The following is a 16,642-nucleotide window of genomic DNA, read 5'->3' on the forward strand; positions in this document are numbered from 1 at the left end:
GGACATCAACCCCTTGGCCACCTTGGCGCCTGAGACAAGACACAAACATCCCTGCTATACCAGGAACTCTGCAGACAGCTCACTGGAAGGAGTTAGGACTTCATTCTGGGGCCAACAAGAGTGATAATTATTGATCTGTATATTAAAAACCCAACTCTGGCTTATTGGAAAAGTACAGAGATGGGAAGACCCTAAAAAGTTCCCGCATGGCCAAGTGATAAAGAGAACCTGAGCGACTGCTGGCTGTGGGGAGTTAAATTAGTGGGATTTGATGACAGATTCAATGTGAGAGGTAAAGAAGAGGGAAAGACAGTGCCTTAGTCAGCTTGAGCTGCTATAACAAAAACGCCGTAGACTGAGTGACTTAAACAACATATATTTCTCATAATTTGGAGGCTGAGAAATCCAAGATCAAAGCACAGGCATCTCAGTGTCTGGTGAGAGCCCCCTTCCTTGTTGATAGATGGCACTTTCCCTGCATGTCTGTAAATGGCTCTGGCTCTCCAAATGCAGGTAGCCACTTAGGATTACACTCTTCTGAGATAATTAGATAAACTCCCTTTTAATATATATATATTATGTATGGTATATATTATATACAATATATTTACAGTATATATATTATATACAATGTATTTACAGTATATATATTATATACAATATATTTACAGTATATATAACATATGTATACTGTTAATTCCATTAACTCAAGAATCTTAACAAATATGCTCTATATGTTATATATATACTGTATATACTGTATATGTTATATATATATATATACTGTATACATACGGTATATATAACATATATAACATATATATGCTATAAATTCCATTAACTCTCAAGAATCTTAACTAATACACTCTATATCTAATACCATCACATAGAAGTAAGGATTTCAATGTAAAAATTTTTAGAAACACTTTACGTCCATAACAGGGGAAAATGGGGAAATATTCCCTGGTGATCCAAGTCTGGACAGACAGCTGGGAGGGTCAGGTGCCATGACTGAGAAAGGCCATCTGAAGGTGGAATGGAGTTTGGGATGGTGTTTTCGAGGGTGGTTTGGGGACCAAGAGATGATGGGGAATGAAAGTGTTGTTAGACACCAGGCTTTGGGAGCTGAGGATGTAGCTCAGTGGCACATGAGACTTCAGATACACAAAATTAAAACTCATAGAAGACTGACCGAAGGTCCCAAAGAAGGAGTTTACGCATATAAAATGTTGGTAAATATCATATGTTGGTAAATATCAGCACGAGGAGTGCACAGCTTGACAGCAGGAGCAGATTTATTTGGGGATAAATCTGGGAGGAGGCACCTGACTGGGAGAGAGAGTCCACAAGCGTCAGGGGGCCCTGTCTTACCGGCTAGGGGCTTTTTATGGGGCACTAGGAGGGAGGGATAGTCACACATTCGTGGCTTTTCCCCATTGGTGGTCTTTGCCAGGGGGCTGGACAGATTTATGGGCTGGGGGCAGGAGGGTGGTTATCACTTTCCTGCCATCTGCTGGAGTTCTTTGTTCTCCAGCTTCTCCAGCCAGGCCTCACGGCCAGACCTCACAGCGCCACGGATGTATTTGAAGCTCTAGACATAGGTGAGACCACTGAGGGATCCGGCATTTAACAGAGAAAAGAGAAACACTTAGACGCTTGTCTGCAACGTGTCTCTAATTTCCCATTTTTCCATAGTAATCATATATTACAATTTGAATTAGGAAAAAAAAAAAGAAGAGGCGAAGCCAAAATGTCATCTTCTAAGAAATGAAAGGGTGTCACACCGTGACTCCTTCCCATTGAAAACAGATGGTGCACTTGGAAGGGAAGTGGAGGCTCCGTCAATGAAGGGAGCGCTATTAATAAAAGTGGGGGCAGGGCTGAGGGAAACTGGAGGGGGAGTCCTCAGAAGCCAGCAAAAGTGGGGAGCACCTCATACCCTGGACTTGCGGGAGCTGAAGAGGAGGGGTGTCTGAGCCCACAGATGCAGCACAATCTGTATCCAGCAGGGAAGTCACCAGGGTGACCAATGCTTCAGCCTCTGCTCTGCCTGCCCACAGCTCCACCAGGGCCTCCTGATGACCAGACCCCAGGGGAATCCCGAGGGCAGGGAGCCGAGCTGGGGCCATGGTGACACTAGCCTCCATGATGCCCCGAGCAGGTGGACGCTGCTGCACACACCTTGAGGAGATATTTGGGCACGGAGGATTGCAGCCTCCTCCTCTTGCTAAGAAGAGCAATATGCCATCTACCTGCAAACTGTTTTGCTTAAAGGTTTTCTGGAATGAGTCAAGCACCAGTGGGATAGACAGGACAAGCTCTTTGAATGGTCCCATGGAAGCCTCCATCCCCAGACCTGCGAGGAAGAGCGAGCTGCCCAAACACCATTTTAGGGTAGGGGGCTCAGTTCACCAACAGCTCTCTTTAAGGAGACCCTTCCTCTCAATCTGATCTTAGTTCTCTTACTTGACAAATGATTTAGTTTTGCGTACTTGACAAATGATGATGGGACATATCATTACCGAATGAGGACAATACTCAAGTTATCCCCAACCTCACACCATAATTTCCGTGAGGATGAATGTCTCACAGCATGTTTAAAGTATGCTCTAGAGGCAGAGGATAATAGGTATATCCTCAGCTTTTTTTCCTCCCCCTTTTCTTTTTCTTTACTTTGTGATACTGGGAATTGAACCCAGGGCATTCTATCTTCTTTCTTTCTTTCTTTTTTCTTTTCTTTTCTTTTCTTTTCCTTTCCTTTTCTTTCTTCCTTCCTTCCTGTCTTTCTTTCTTTCTTTCCGGGTCTGGGGATGGAACCCAGGGACATTCAACCTCCGAGGTGCACCTCCTGCCCTATTTTTTATTCTTTATTTTGAAACACGGTCTCACTGAGTTGCAAAGAGCCTTACTAAGTAGCTGAGGCTGTCCGAGAACCGCGATTCTCCAGTCTCAGCCTCCCGAATACTGGGATTACAAGTGTGCGCCACCACGCCCGGCTGAGGGCATTCTATTTTCAAGCCACACCCCCAGCCCTGTTTTATTTTTTATTTGGAAACAGGGTCTCGCTAAGTTACCGAGGCTGACTTTGAACCTCCAACCCTCCTGTCTCAGCCGCATAAGTACTAGGATTACAGGTGTGCAACACTGCACCCAACCATATCCTCTGCTTTCTTAAAAGACAAGATGGCTTGTGGCTCAAGGGCAAAGGCCTAACATATGCAAGGCCCTAGATTCAATAAGCATGATTGTCTGAAGTCCACCACCGGGGACACGGAGGTCCTGCCTCCCATAGGCCACCCGGGCAGTGAAGGCACTGTGGGATTCTAAGGCAGCCCCTCCAGCTTCATGGCCGGGAGACCTATGCAGTCACACAAGGTCTTGATTCAGAAGGACTCTGTTTTTGATTTAATGCTCTCTCTGCTATCACTGTCTTGAAAATTTCAAAATTTTAAACAAGGAGTCTTGAATATTTGTTTTGCTCGGAGCCCTGCAATGATGTAGCTGGTTCTGCCTGATGTCAGGCACCTTCTGGCAGCCAGCGCTGGCTCCAGAACCAGCTGCTGGCTTCCTTTGGAACTTTCTGTAGACTGAATATACATCAATAGGCTGGAAATTTCCACTCAGTCTTCCCTCCCTCTACGTTCAGGGTCTCCTGAATCTAACACCTTTATCAGCTGCCCTTCTCATTTTCTCAGCCATTTGCCCAATAAAATAAATAAATGAAATAAATTATATTGATTTATTATTAATACAATATATTTGTATCAATTTAATTCTAAATATAATAAATTATAATAAAATGTTATTATAGTGATGCAAGCACTCCCCTGGTTACTGCGGCACCATCCACAGCAGCCAAGTTACAGAACCAGGCTGGGGATCTGACCGCAGGTGGGTGGATAAAGACAACGTGGGGCAGGCACACCGCGGAGTTTTACGTGGCTGTAAAAACAGAGTGAAATGATGTCATTCGCAGGAAAATGGATGGAACTGGAGAACATCATGTTCAGTGAAATAAGTCAGACTGAGGAAGTCAAGGGTCGTATCTCTCATATGTGAAAGGAACCTAGAAAGAAAAAAGGAAAGAAAAGGATCTTATGAAAACAGAAAATGAGGCCAGCAAAGTATAGCAAGGGGATGAAGAGAGGAAGGAAGGAAAGAAAAGGGCTGGTGTGGAGGAACGAATCAATTATGTTACATGCATGTGTGAATGTATTGCAATGAATCTCGCTATTAGTGTAGAGTTAAAATGCACTAATAAAACAATTAAAAATCTTGGCATGCTTGATCCCATTTCTGTGCCTGCTTCTTAGAGAACCCAGAAACTTACATGGTCATGAGAAAAGTCAGACAATCCCGGCGGAAAGACAAGAATTCCTGAGTCTTTTGTCTACAGGCCTGTAGACAAAAAGGCTCATGTCTGGGTTGAAAGGTGAAGCAAGGATCCCCCTTGTCACAGTAATGGCTCCATTGCTAAGGATGGCCCGTGGTGGCCTGGGTAGTGGCCAGCACAAGGGGCTGCAATGCCAGGTGCAGGACAAGGAGGGTGTTTGAAAAATTCAAGGAAAACAAAGACAATAAAAGACAGCAGAGTTGGCTGAGGAATGCTGTCCCACTGACACCTGCTGAAAGATAATGTGAGATTGATGGCTGACATTCAACAGGGTGTCTCACCACTGGCCAGGGTGAGAGCCAGAGGTCCCGGGGAGGAGTTCCCAGAGAGGCCTCATCAGCTGCGAAGGCCAGCGGCCAGCTACAGACTCCATTCTGCTGTGGGTAGCTCCAGAGGTGTTTGAAAGTTCAGCCAAGGAAGGTGTGTTATGAAACAGTCAAGGCTCTAAGGAAAAAAATCCTGATAGATGCAACCCAACCTATAGGCCAACGAGAGAGAGAGAGAGAGAGAGAGAGAGAGAGAGAGAGAGAGAGAGAGAGAGAGAGCTAACATTACATGAACCCCTGAGTCCAGCTACACCTGAAGCCAAATCTACCTCTGGATTTCTCAGCTCTGAGAACCAGTATCATTCCCTCTGTGAAGGTCAACTTGAGTGCATTTTTTTTTTATCACACATATTGCAGAGACCAAACCCAGCTTTCCCTTCTGTATCTCTTTGCATAGAAAAGCATTTTTCCTCTGTGTAACCCAGCTACTCCAAAAATTCCATATGTTTTCTTTCATGCTCTTTGCAGAAAAGGAGGAAATCATGAACTCACACAGAACATGAGTCCGTATGTGGGTCTTGTTTCAATCAAGAAAATCCTCATGGCAGTCTGGAATCTATTTCATTCCTTCATACTCTGCACCCCCCTCCCTTTGAGGCTTCCTGTTGGCAGACAATTTGTTTTACATAGGATGGCTCCAGATTACTTTTAAAGCCCTGTTTTATACAATCTGGCTCTGGAACTAAGCTCTCCCAACTCCTAGGGGGGGGTTATAGCCTGACTTTCTGCTGATGTGAATTCTTCTTAATCCTTAGAAGTCCCAGACCTTTTTCCTTCTAGCATTTTACAACACGTTTTGAAAAGGCAGACTAGACACAGGGTTGGGGAATGGATATCATGGTTCCCTTCCCTGGTGGTGAGCAGTGCTTGGGGAGTTGTGACTCAGGTGTGGCAATAAAAAAAAAAATCTCAAAATTATTTTAAGTTCATTTCAGCCTTTCCCATGATACAAAAAGCACGCAAAAAAATTGAATTCTACTCAGAAGGTCTCATTTAGAGGGTTGGAACCTGGTAATGCAATGGGAATGGTTGTTTATTGCATAGAGATGTTTAATCGGCAAATATTTACTGAGTACTATGGTACCTTGCGTTACTGTTACCAAATATTTGCTACCCCCTCCCTTTGGAAAGATTATCTATCTATCCCTGTGCCGACGACATCAGGGGAAGTCACTTAGCTTGTTTTTCCAATGAGGAGTCAATACATGGAACTTCCAGGCAGAACTCCTAAGAGCCAATGCAAAGGTCACTGTGTCCTTCATCCACCCCTGCCAAAGGCTAGCCGCGTTCCAGAGGAAGGTTGAGACTAGTCAGGGCATCCCCAAGGAGGATGCTCCATGAAGCGGAGACACAGAAAACGCGCAATGGACATGTGAGTATTTAAGTCTGGGGTTCCTGCTGCTATAACACAATACCATGGGATTTGTAGTGATGCGGAGTGTGCGGAGGCTGGGAAACCCAAGATCAAGGGGCTGCATCCATTGGGGCCCCTGGGCTGGGTCAGCCCACCACTGCAGAAGGACAAGCACGCATTTGCAAAAAAAAAGAAAGCCAGAGGGGCCCCTCTCACTTTCCCCACAATTGACCTGCTTTTTTCAAGTAGTGGCTTTAATCCATTCAGGAAGGCAAAGACTTGTGACCTAACCACGTGGCCTAGCTACTTCCTATGGGCCGCCTCTCAACACTGCTACTATGGCCATTCGTTTTAGGAGGAACAAACATTTATTAAATGATAATAATGAGCAAAAGCTAGACCTTTGCTGTTATAAGTCACTGAGATTCGGGGCCATTCCTCACAGCAGCTTCATACAGCCCACCCTGGGAAGCACACAGGCCCATTGTTGCTCAGAACGTGCTGAGGCATCATCCATTTACAATGACGTCTATTAGACCATGGCCCTAAACAGCTTTGCTTAATAAAAATTTCTTTTAAATCAGGGCATTCCCTATGCCCCCTGCAGATTCAAACTTTCCTTAAGCCGCAGAAACTCCCTTTATACAGAACTCAGCAATAATGCAGGCACCACACAAGTGCTCTGGCTGATGGAGTAAGAGCCAGAAACTTGGCAGATCCGTCTCCCCAAGGACGGTACCCAACCCAGTGCCAGACATCTGGCTAACATTCAGTGAATATTTGTTGAATAAATAAATAGATATGTTATTTCTTGCAGATTCTTCAAGGACTCTCAGGAGATCCATAGAAGAGAATTCAAATTTTCCTTGGGTGGGAGGATGGTCCCTGCCACAGAGGCAGCTGTCAGATTCGAACATATAGGAGGGCAAGAGAGGGGATGGTCCCTACATCTTCCCACTCTCACAGTTCTATCAGAGACGTTAGTGATGGTTATTAAATAGCCGTGTTTCCTATGACGTTCTTTCCATGGTCCTGCCTCCTGTTGAGATGCGAATAAAGAGCAAAGAGGGAGGAAAAGGGGCAAAAGATCTAATAATTGACACATTGGGTTATTCGTCCTAAAGCAGTCATTTGATCCTCGGAGCTGAGATTGTAAATTAGGGAATAGGACAAAAACTTATCAGCCCTAAAGAGCCAGCATGAAATCAACTTCAATGTAAAAGGAATTCCTCTCCTTGCTAGTATCTCTCCTCATTCTCTCTTAAGTGTGATCTTCTAAACACAATGAGCCTGGCGCTCATATTAGTCCATTAACAGTCATCTCTTAACAAAAGGCTTTTAATTGGTGCATTGTAATTACACATTATAGTGGGGCTCAGAGAGATAGAAACAGACATGCACCCAGCACTTGGGTGTTTCCCTCTGGATCCCATCCCACTCCCTAGAATAGCGAAAGAAGATTTGGGGAGGGAGTTAAGGAAATAAAAGGGAAGACTTGATGATGGAAGCTTCTGAATAATCCTGTGTTTGTATATGAAGTTATCGATGTCGATGTTCATATTATGTATGGGGAGGAGAGGTAACAAAAGACTTTTTAAAAGCAATAATGGGAGTGGGAGAATTCTGCTGGCAAGATGACAAACTAGGATAAGAGATAACACCCAAAACCTCCCTCCATAAACCTCTCAATATGCTGCCTTAAATACAGTCTTCTAAATTTTTTTAAAATATAATTGGGCCGGGCGTGGTGGCGCATGCTTGTAATCCCTGTGCTTGGGAGGCAAAGACAGGAAGATCACACAGGTTAGAAGACATCCTCACTGGCTTAAGAGACCCTGTTTCCAAATAAAATATATGTCTAGGAGTGTAGCCCGGAGGTAGAAAGGTTCCACTCCCAGTACCAAAAGAAAAAAAAAAAAAAAAGACTGTTAATCCCTTTGGTTTAACTTTCTATTCCCTCATATTTCTTCAATTTCCAATTCATGCTGCCAATTTGTTTTTTTTTAAGTTATATTCTATGTATTTGCTTTTGGAGTGATCATCTTCTAGGAGCGAGATTCTATTCTCCATGTGGTCTAATCGATTGTTTATAGTTTGAATTGATACCTTCACTTCAATGATTGCATCCTTTATTTCTTTCAGATGCTCTCTAAATTCTTTTTGGAAGTCCTGTATTATTTCTACACTTTCATTCCTCATTTGACCATCTGGAGATCTCTGCAATTGTGTGTTGTCAGGTTCTGTTATTGTGGGGTTGTGGGAGCTCACTGCTTCCTTGTTATTCCTCCTTCTCATGATTTCAGAAGTTTATATCTATTGCTTTTGATAGATTTCTCTCAGTCTCTAGGTGTCAGCTGATATACCCAAGGGCAAGTCGTGTTGTATTCAACAGTGAAGGTTGAGTGAGGAGGGAAGTGAATTCATAAATGCAGGAATAGTAAAGCCACAGATAGGATCAAATAGTCTCAGACCCAGGGAGTTTATCATGGCTGCATGAGTTCCTGGGGGTGCCACACTGGGCGTTCTCCCGCGGGTACCGTGGCTTCACTTACGGTGTCACAGAGTGCTGGTCTGGATCTCTGGAGGGCATGATGAGCTCAGCCACCACTGCTGAAGTCGTAGCTGGTGTCTGCTCAGGAGGAACTGATGACTTGCAATTCCAATGATCTGCAGCTGCTTCCTACAAGTCCTTAGTTGTTTTTCTGTTTGTCTCTAGAGTCAAGTGCAGTAAGGGAAGATGGCGCTGCAGGCGCCCGTGGCCGGGAGTGGGGGGTTTCTTTTCTGGTGTTGTTGAGCCCCACTCTGGAGCTCTGGGGGCCGTAGTGAGCTTGGCCGCCACTGCTGGAAGTTGTAGCCGGTGTTTCTGCAGGAGGAACTGATGGCTTACAATTCTGATGATCTGCAGCCGCTCACTTCAGGTCCTTGGTTGTTTTCCTGTTCGTCTATAGAGTCGGGCGCAGTGAGGCAAGATGGCACTGCCACGGCGCCCCCAAGACAGGCGGGCCTCTTCTGTGTCCTCTGATTGGTCTTCTAGCCTTCTTTTCCTGCCGCCTTTGTTCCTTTTAAAGTTGTGGTGTTTTCTGGCTTTTGTAAGAATGCTGTTTTTAAGGCAATAGAGATTGGGTATCAGCAGAACAGGTATGTGCTGCTCCCCTTGGTCACCATCTTCCCTATGAGATGTTAAAAATCTAGTAAAAGACCCGGGTGTGGTGGCACACACTTGTAATCCCTGCACTTGGGAGGCAGAAACAGGAGGAGGATCGTGCAGGTTTGAAGCCAGCCTCACTGGCTTAAGAGACCCTGTTTCCAAATAAAAATATAAAAATGGGTCTGGGAGTGTGGCCCAGAAGTAGAAGGGTTTACAGGAACCCCAGTACCACCAAAAAAAAAAAAAAAAAAAAATCTAGTAAAAGATATAAAAAAAAGTTCTCTAGCTGGGCATGGTGGCACATGCGTGTAATCCCAGCACTTGGGAGGCTAAAACATGAGGATCCAGGTTTGCTGCCAGCCTCAGCCACTTAGTGAGGCTCTCTGACACTTAGTAAGCCCCCGTTTCAAAATAATGAATTTAAAAAATAGGAACGGGATGTAACTCAGAGGTATAATGTCCCTAGTTTCAATCCCTAGTACCATAAATAAATAAATAAATAAATAAATAAATAAATAAATAAATAAAATTTTTAAAAGTTCTCTAAAGCCGGGCGTGGTGGCACATGCCTGTAATCCCTGCGCTTGGGAGGCAGAGACAGGAGGATGGCGCAGGTTCGAAGTCAGCTGCGCTGGCTTAGGAGACCCTGTTTCCAAATTTTAAAAAGTATAAAATAGGTGTGGGAGTGTAGCCCAGAGGTAGAAGGGCTTCCAGGAACCCCAGTACCACACAAAAAAAATTTTCTCTAAAAACAATAACAAAGGAATTGATTCCTTTCTTGGCATAACTTTATGTATGTAGGTTTATGGAAGAGGAAGGGGGCTGACAGCTCAAGGGTGGGTCGCAGAGTTATAGCTCTTAATGCCAACCATAGGTATTCACTTCCAGGTGTCCTATGCAGAAGCTTGGGGACTGAAAGCATGAAAGATAGAGAAGAAAATCAAGGTTTCTTCTGCTAGTTTAATAGGCAGTTCTGAAATAGCTTTGAGCGCAGTACTGGTCGATGGACCATTTGCTCTGGCCAGTACCACCCTGATGGGTGTGAGCAGTATATGGCCAGGGAGGTACTAAAGACTTTCTCTCTGGTGGCACTGTGGCATCAGGGACAGAACAAATAAGGTTCTGATGTTAAATAATCTTTGCCAGCGGTTTCCAGAAGCCTGACACAGAATGGAAGCAAGTTAGATTAGCTACTTTTCTATATACTTTAACACACAGACTCCAAGCATCTTAGTGCAAGAAGGAATCTTAGAGATAATAAACTTCTAACATTTGAGAAACTCTTATTATATGCCAGGCACCAGTCTATGGGCTTTCCATGGAATAATCCCCATCATCTTCATGTTGCTGATAAGAAGCTGCAGCACCCAGTGGTTAAGCTAATTGTCCAGGATCACTCAGCCAGTGGACATCTAAAAGATCAAAAGAGGAGCCCTTGATTCTCCCACTATGCCATATCGCCTCAAGATAATCGAGGCAACATTAAACTCTAATGTTAAGTGAAGCAACCAAGAATTAGAAAGAAGGGAGTTGCTTGATGTCACACAACTGTCTACGGAGAAAACTAGCATTAGACAGTCTTCTGATTCCTAGACCACTGAGTGTTTCCATGACACAATGGAGAATGGAGAGAATTTTACTTTTTGACAACTGCTACTCTTCCTATTATGAGATGGAAGCGAAAGAAGATGAATGAGTGAGGAACGAGAGAGAGCATCCAACTAAGGCCTGGGTTCATCTAAGACGGTGACTCCATATACTTCCCCCTCTTCCTCTTTGGGAATGTTGGAGCAAAACCACCATAAATAGCTCTCCACGTTCTTCCATTACTGGAGGGCACCGTATAGAGCAGCAAGAGCGCGCACCAGCAGAAACAGTATGCAAATTTGGATGTGAGGAAAACTCATTTGATTCTCCATCTGTCTCCTTGTTTAATTACTTAGCCATAAATTAGCACTTTTTACTAGCTCTGTTCTGCAAATGTGATCAATTCACTGACTTTAATGTCAAATAAGGAATATTTTCGGCTTTCAAGTATTTAGCCTTTTGATTTACATTCACATTTTGAAACATAAATTAACAGTTAAAATCTGCCCAAATATAACACTGGGGAATCTTTTTTCTATTTGTCTTCTCATTAATGACACTTTTTGATTGAATCATTGATGAGATACGGGTTTTTTTTTAAGTATGGCTTTTTCCCCCAAAGGGCATGAAAAGAAAGCATTTTCAACATTAAAAGGATGCAATTAGGAAACAGATCATGAACAGTGTGAACTCGGGGCCTTAAAGTCACAGAGCCTATAAACCTGTTCACATCTGCTTACAGCCTGGCTCAGGGTCTCAACCCACCTTCTCTACACTAACTAACCATCCCGATCAACACAGGAGGCCAGCCCCTTCCCAGCTCTCTACTGAAGAAGGCTACCTCCCAGCCTGTATGTTGGTGACTCGTCCCATTTTTATTGGGTACACCCTATCCAGGCCCAACAGAGAAATAGAGAAGATGAGTCGACTTCTGATATTCTTAGGAAATCAAGGATCGGCACACTAAAGGTAGAAAGTGTCTAAGGAAATATAATGAACTATCTTATGTACATACCTATGCATTTGATAGTACATTGATATGCCATTTATCTTTTTTCCTTGCCCACATAATCCCAATTTTATTTAAGAAGATCATTTACTCAGCTCCTAACACTGGATCAGTATCAATTGAATCCAATTGCAATAACCCTATTCCCCAAAGTCAGCTATCTCTCAATTAAAAATAGGCATGGGGCAGTCTTCTAACTAATGGGAAATCTCCTAGGGACCCCAGGAAAGCTTCTGTCTTCTCGATTCAAGCTCTGAGATGCCCCTCCCTCTCTTTCCTGTTATGAATGTAGATGGAATATTTGAAGTGTGCAAAACCATCTTGAAATCGTGAGGGAAAAACAAAAATGAATTGCAGGGATGCCAGCCATAAAATCTCTGAGTGTCTGAATAAATGCCAGAAGCCACCTACCTTTGGAGTCTTTCTTGTGTGAGAAAAATAAATCTGTTACATGCAACTGAGTGCATTCCTAGCCTATGTGTGTATGTGAGAGAAAGAGTGAGTTGGGAATATATTTAGTTACAAAAATACTAAAATACATCCACAAAAAAGGAAAGAGTTTCTGGAAAGCTCAGAGTGAGTTCAATGTCTACTTTCCAGTGAAGCCTCCAAAACACCCAGCTGGTCCAATTTCAGCTCCTCAATCAGGTGCTGATTCATCGACCCACTAAGAGAGTAGGCTCTCAAGTGTGGTCAGTCTCTAAGCTAGAACAAATAAATGAGAGAGAGAGAGAGAGAGAGAGAGAGAGAGAGAGAGAGAGAGAGAGAGAGAGAGGTGTTGGTGTTTTGAATGATAAAATGACATGCTCAGCCAATTGTGGGGAAAAATAGAGACTGATTATCTAAGTGGCTTCCTTACTCTGAACACAGCAGGAACAGAGTGTGAGCAATGGAAATGTCCCTTGGCTTAGGAATTTCAGGATTAGCCCCTCTGAGATCAGGCAAGAAACCCTCCTGATAGTCCTAATAGTCCAGGGGAAAAACAAAAGTTGGGCCTAAACGCAATTTTCAGATTCAATGTAGTCCCTATCAAATATACAACAGTTATTTATACGAGAAGGAAAAAAACCCCATTCTCACATTTCTATGGGGTTCTGAATGGCCAAATCAACCTTTTAAAAAAGTGGAGTCAGGAAGCACATGTTTCCCAATCTTATTAAAAACACAAAGTTGCCGGGCGTGGTGGTACACGCTTGTAATTCCAACATTCAGGAGGCTGAGACCAGAGGATCATGGTTCACAGACAGCCTCCGCTAGTTAGTGAGACCCTTTGCAACTCAGTGAGACCCTGTTTCAAAAATAAAAACACGCTGGGTGTGGTGGCGCACGCTTGTAATCCCCGCACTTGGGAGGCAGAGACAGGAGGATTGCACAGGTTCGAAGCCAGCCGCGCTGGTTTAAGAGACCCTGTTTCCAAGTAAAAATATAAAATAGGTCTGGGAGTATAGTCCGGAGGTAGAAGAGTTTCCAGCAACCCCAGTACCACCAAAAAAAAAGCAAAAACAAAAACAAAAACAAAAAAACAAAAAGTAAACAGGCATGGTGGCACATGCCTGTAATCCCAATACTTGGGAGGCGGAGACATGAGGATTGCAGTCTCGAGGACTACCTCAGCAAGTATCGAGACTCTCACCAACCTAGGTAGATCCTGTTTCAAAAATAAAAATAAAAAATAAGGCTGAGGGTGTAGCCTGAAAGTAGAATGCCCCTGGGTTCAATCCCCAGTACTCCCACACACACAGTAAACAGGACAATATGATATTGACATAAAGATAGACATATAAACCAATGCAGTAGAATTGAGGTTACAGAAATAAATCCACGTTTACTTGGCCAAATGATTTTTTCACAAGGTTGCCAAGACCATTAAATGGGAAAAGAATACGCTGTTTATTATTTAACAGATGGTGCTAGGTCAACTGGATTTTCACATGCTAAAGAAGGAAGCTCAACCCTTACCGTACACCATATGAAAATGTCAATTCGAAATGGATCGTGACCTAAATAGAAGAGCCAGAGAACCATAAAACTCTCCAAACAAAACATAGAGATAAATCCCCCCGCCCTTGGGTTTCGCAATGGAAATTACACCAGAGGCTAAAGCAACAAAGAAAATATATATTCAGCTAGGCTTGATCAAAACCTAAAACTTAAAGAATATTATCCAGAAAGTAAATTTACAGAATGGAAGAAAACAACGCTCACATTGATATTTTCCCCAAAGTGATATATAAATGACCAAAAAGCACATGAAAAGATGCCCAGTACAGTTATTAGAGCAACCTAAATTAAAACCACAATGAGGTACCACTTTACATCTAATATAAGAGCCAGTTTTTTGTTTTTATTTTATTTTTGTGGTACTGGGGTTGGAACCCGGGGACATTCTACCTCTGAGCTACACCTCCAGCCCTATTTTTTATTCTTTATTTTAAAACAGGGTCTCACTACGTTGCAGAAGGCCTCACTAAGTAGCTGAGGCTGGCCGTAAACCTGCGATCCTCCTGTCTCACATGTACTGGGATTATGAGTATGCACCACCATGCCCAGCATCTTGAATGTTTTAAATGTCAATAACATCTAACTATAATAGCACAAGAAAAGCAGTAGTTTGAAAAGGAAGCGAGATACTAACATTCTAAGCTCAGGTCAGAGGACACTTTTTCATTTGGTTTGGTCTGGTCTCTGGCTCGTCTGTCAGAGAAAAGAGCACAGGACACAAATCCGCCAGTGAATCGACACAATCACACAGGCTTAACAACGAGAACACATTCTGAGAGCATTAGGCAATTTTGTCATTGTGGGAGCATCATGAGTGTTCTTAGCCAGACTTGGACGGTCAATGTCAATCAGTTGACATGGCCTCTTGATTCAGTGGAGAGATTCCGTAAACACAAATGTACGAGGCTGCTGACATAACACGACATGCTGTTTCACAGAGACATTTCTCTAAGTAGGAATATACTCTAAATAACAATAAAAAGTATACTATCGCAGGTGCAGTTCACTGCTAGGTGAAACACCACTTTGGGGGCCACGACTGTAAATTCAGTGGTACCCTATGCTTGTAATTCCGGCACTTATTTAGGAGACTGAGAAAGCTTGCAGCTTCCAGGCCAGCCTCAGCAACTTAGAAAGACCCTGCCTCAAAATAAAAAAAATGGGACTAGTTCAGAGGTAGAATGTCCCTGGGTTTGATCCCTGGTACCAAAATGAATAAATAAAAAGAAGTTTCGTACAATGGAATAGGGTGTCCATGTTCAAAACTAGCCTTTACTGGTCGAGGTACTGGATCAGAGGCAGGCACCACTGCTGCAGTCTCTCTGGGGAGAGAGTCTTGTTGATTTCCCATGTCTGAGCTGGGCCCTGCTGTGTCTGGCCTGCTTCCCTGCTAATTCCTGCCTCGTCCTCAGCCTCTCGGTGTTTTCCTCTGTGCTGGCCTCTCTGCACTTCACCTCTGCAGGTTCCAGACCAGTTTGTATAACGGACTTACCAAGGGTTCAAGGATGCTCAGAGGGGAGGTTAAACCACAGTGGAAAGCAACTCAGTTGACATTATTGTTCTGGAAAGTTCCTCACTTACTCCTGCCCTGGGAACGTCGCTCAGTCCATCTTCTACCCAGACCCCAGCCTCCAACCAAGTGGCTGGCCCCTCCTCTCTGATGAGAGGAGCCTCTTCCACCTTTCTAATCTTTCCAGCAACTTCTAGATTTCTGTTGCCTTATTACCAGGGATGACACGGTACCAACCTCGCTCACGCCCTTCTCCCAGTCAGCCACAGAGGTGTTCATCCTCGACAACTGATATTTGCTTACTGAGGGGTTTTCATGAACAAAAACATAAAACTTTGCCAGGCATGGTGGTACATGCTTGTAATCCCTGCGCTAGGGAGTTGGAGACAGGAGGATCGCACAGGTTCGAAGCCCCTCGCTGGATTAAGAGACTGTTTCCAAATAAAAAATATAAAATAGGTCTGGGAGTGTAGCCCGGAGGTAGAAGGGTCCCATCCCCAGTACCACCAAAAAAAAAAAAAAACCCATAAAACTTCTTTGTTTTGTTTTTATATTTTTCCTCTCCTTAAGAAGAGGAGTCAAGCTGGGCATGGTGGCGCATGCTTGTAATCCCCGTGCTTGGGAGGCAGAGACAGGAGGATCGCGCAGGTTCGAAGCCAGCCGTGCTGGCGTAAGAGACCCTGTTTCCAAAATAAAAAAAATAGGTCTGGGAATGTAGCCCTGAGGTAGAAGGGCTTCCAGGAACCCCAGTACCACCAAAAAAAAAAAAAAAAAAGGAGAGGAGTCTGTATTCTTTCCAGAGAGAATCCAAGAGCCTGAATCACACAAGTATCTATTTAAAACACATCTCTTGCCGGATGCAGTCATAATCCCAGCATTTGGGAGGCTGAGACAGGAGGATCACAGGTTCCAGGCCAGCCTCAGCAACTTAGTGAAGACCCTGTTTCAGTATAACAAATGAAAAGGGGTGGGGTGTAGCTCAGAGGTAGAGTGCACTCTGGGTTCAATTCCCAGTACCACACATAAATTAAGAAAGAAGGAAATAATATTAAAAGCACATATTCCCAGCCCCAGCCCAGTGCTACTGTATCCTGGGGGGGGGGGGCAGGGGGCTGGGAATATGGTACTGGATCCTGCAGGGAGCCTAAGGATCCACTCTTGGATCCTGGGAGGAGCCTGGGAATCAGGAGATTCTGGTTCCTACTGGACTCTGAGGGCCACTGTGCTGCCAGGTTGGTGACTCAACTTAGACGTATTTGATTTTCTTTCCATTACAGTTGACTTAGTATCAAATGAGTTTGAGAAAATTTATCT

The sequence above is a fragment of the Muscardinus avellanarius genome (genome assembly GCF_963383645.1).
Source record: "Muscardinus avellanarius genome assembly, chromosome: 5".
Lineage (NCBI taxonomy): Eukaryota > Metazoa > Chordata > Mammalia > Rodentia > Gliridae > Muscardinus > Muscardinus avellanarius.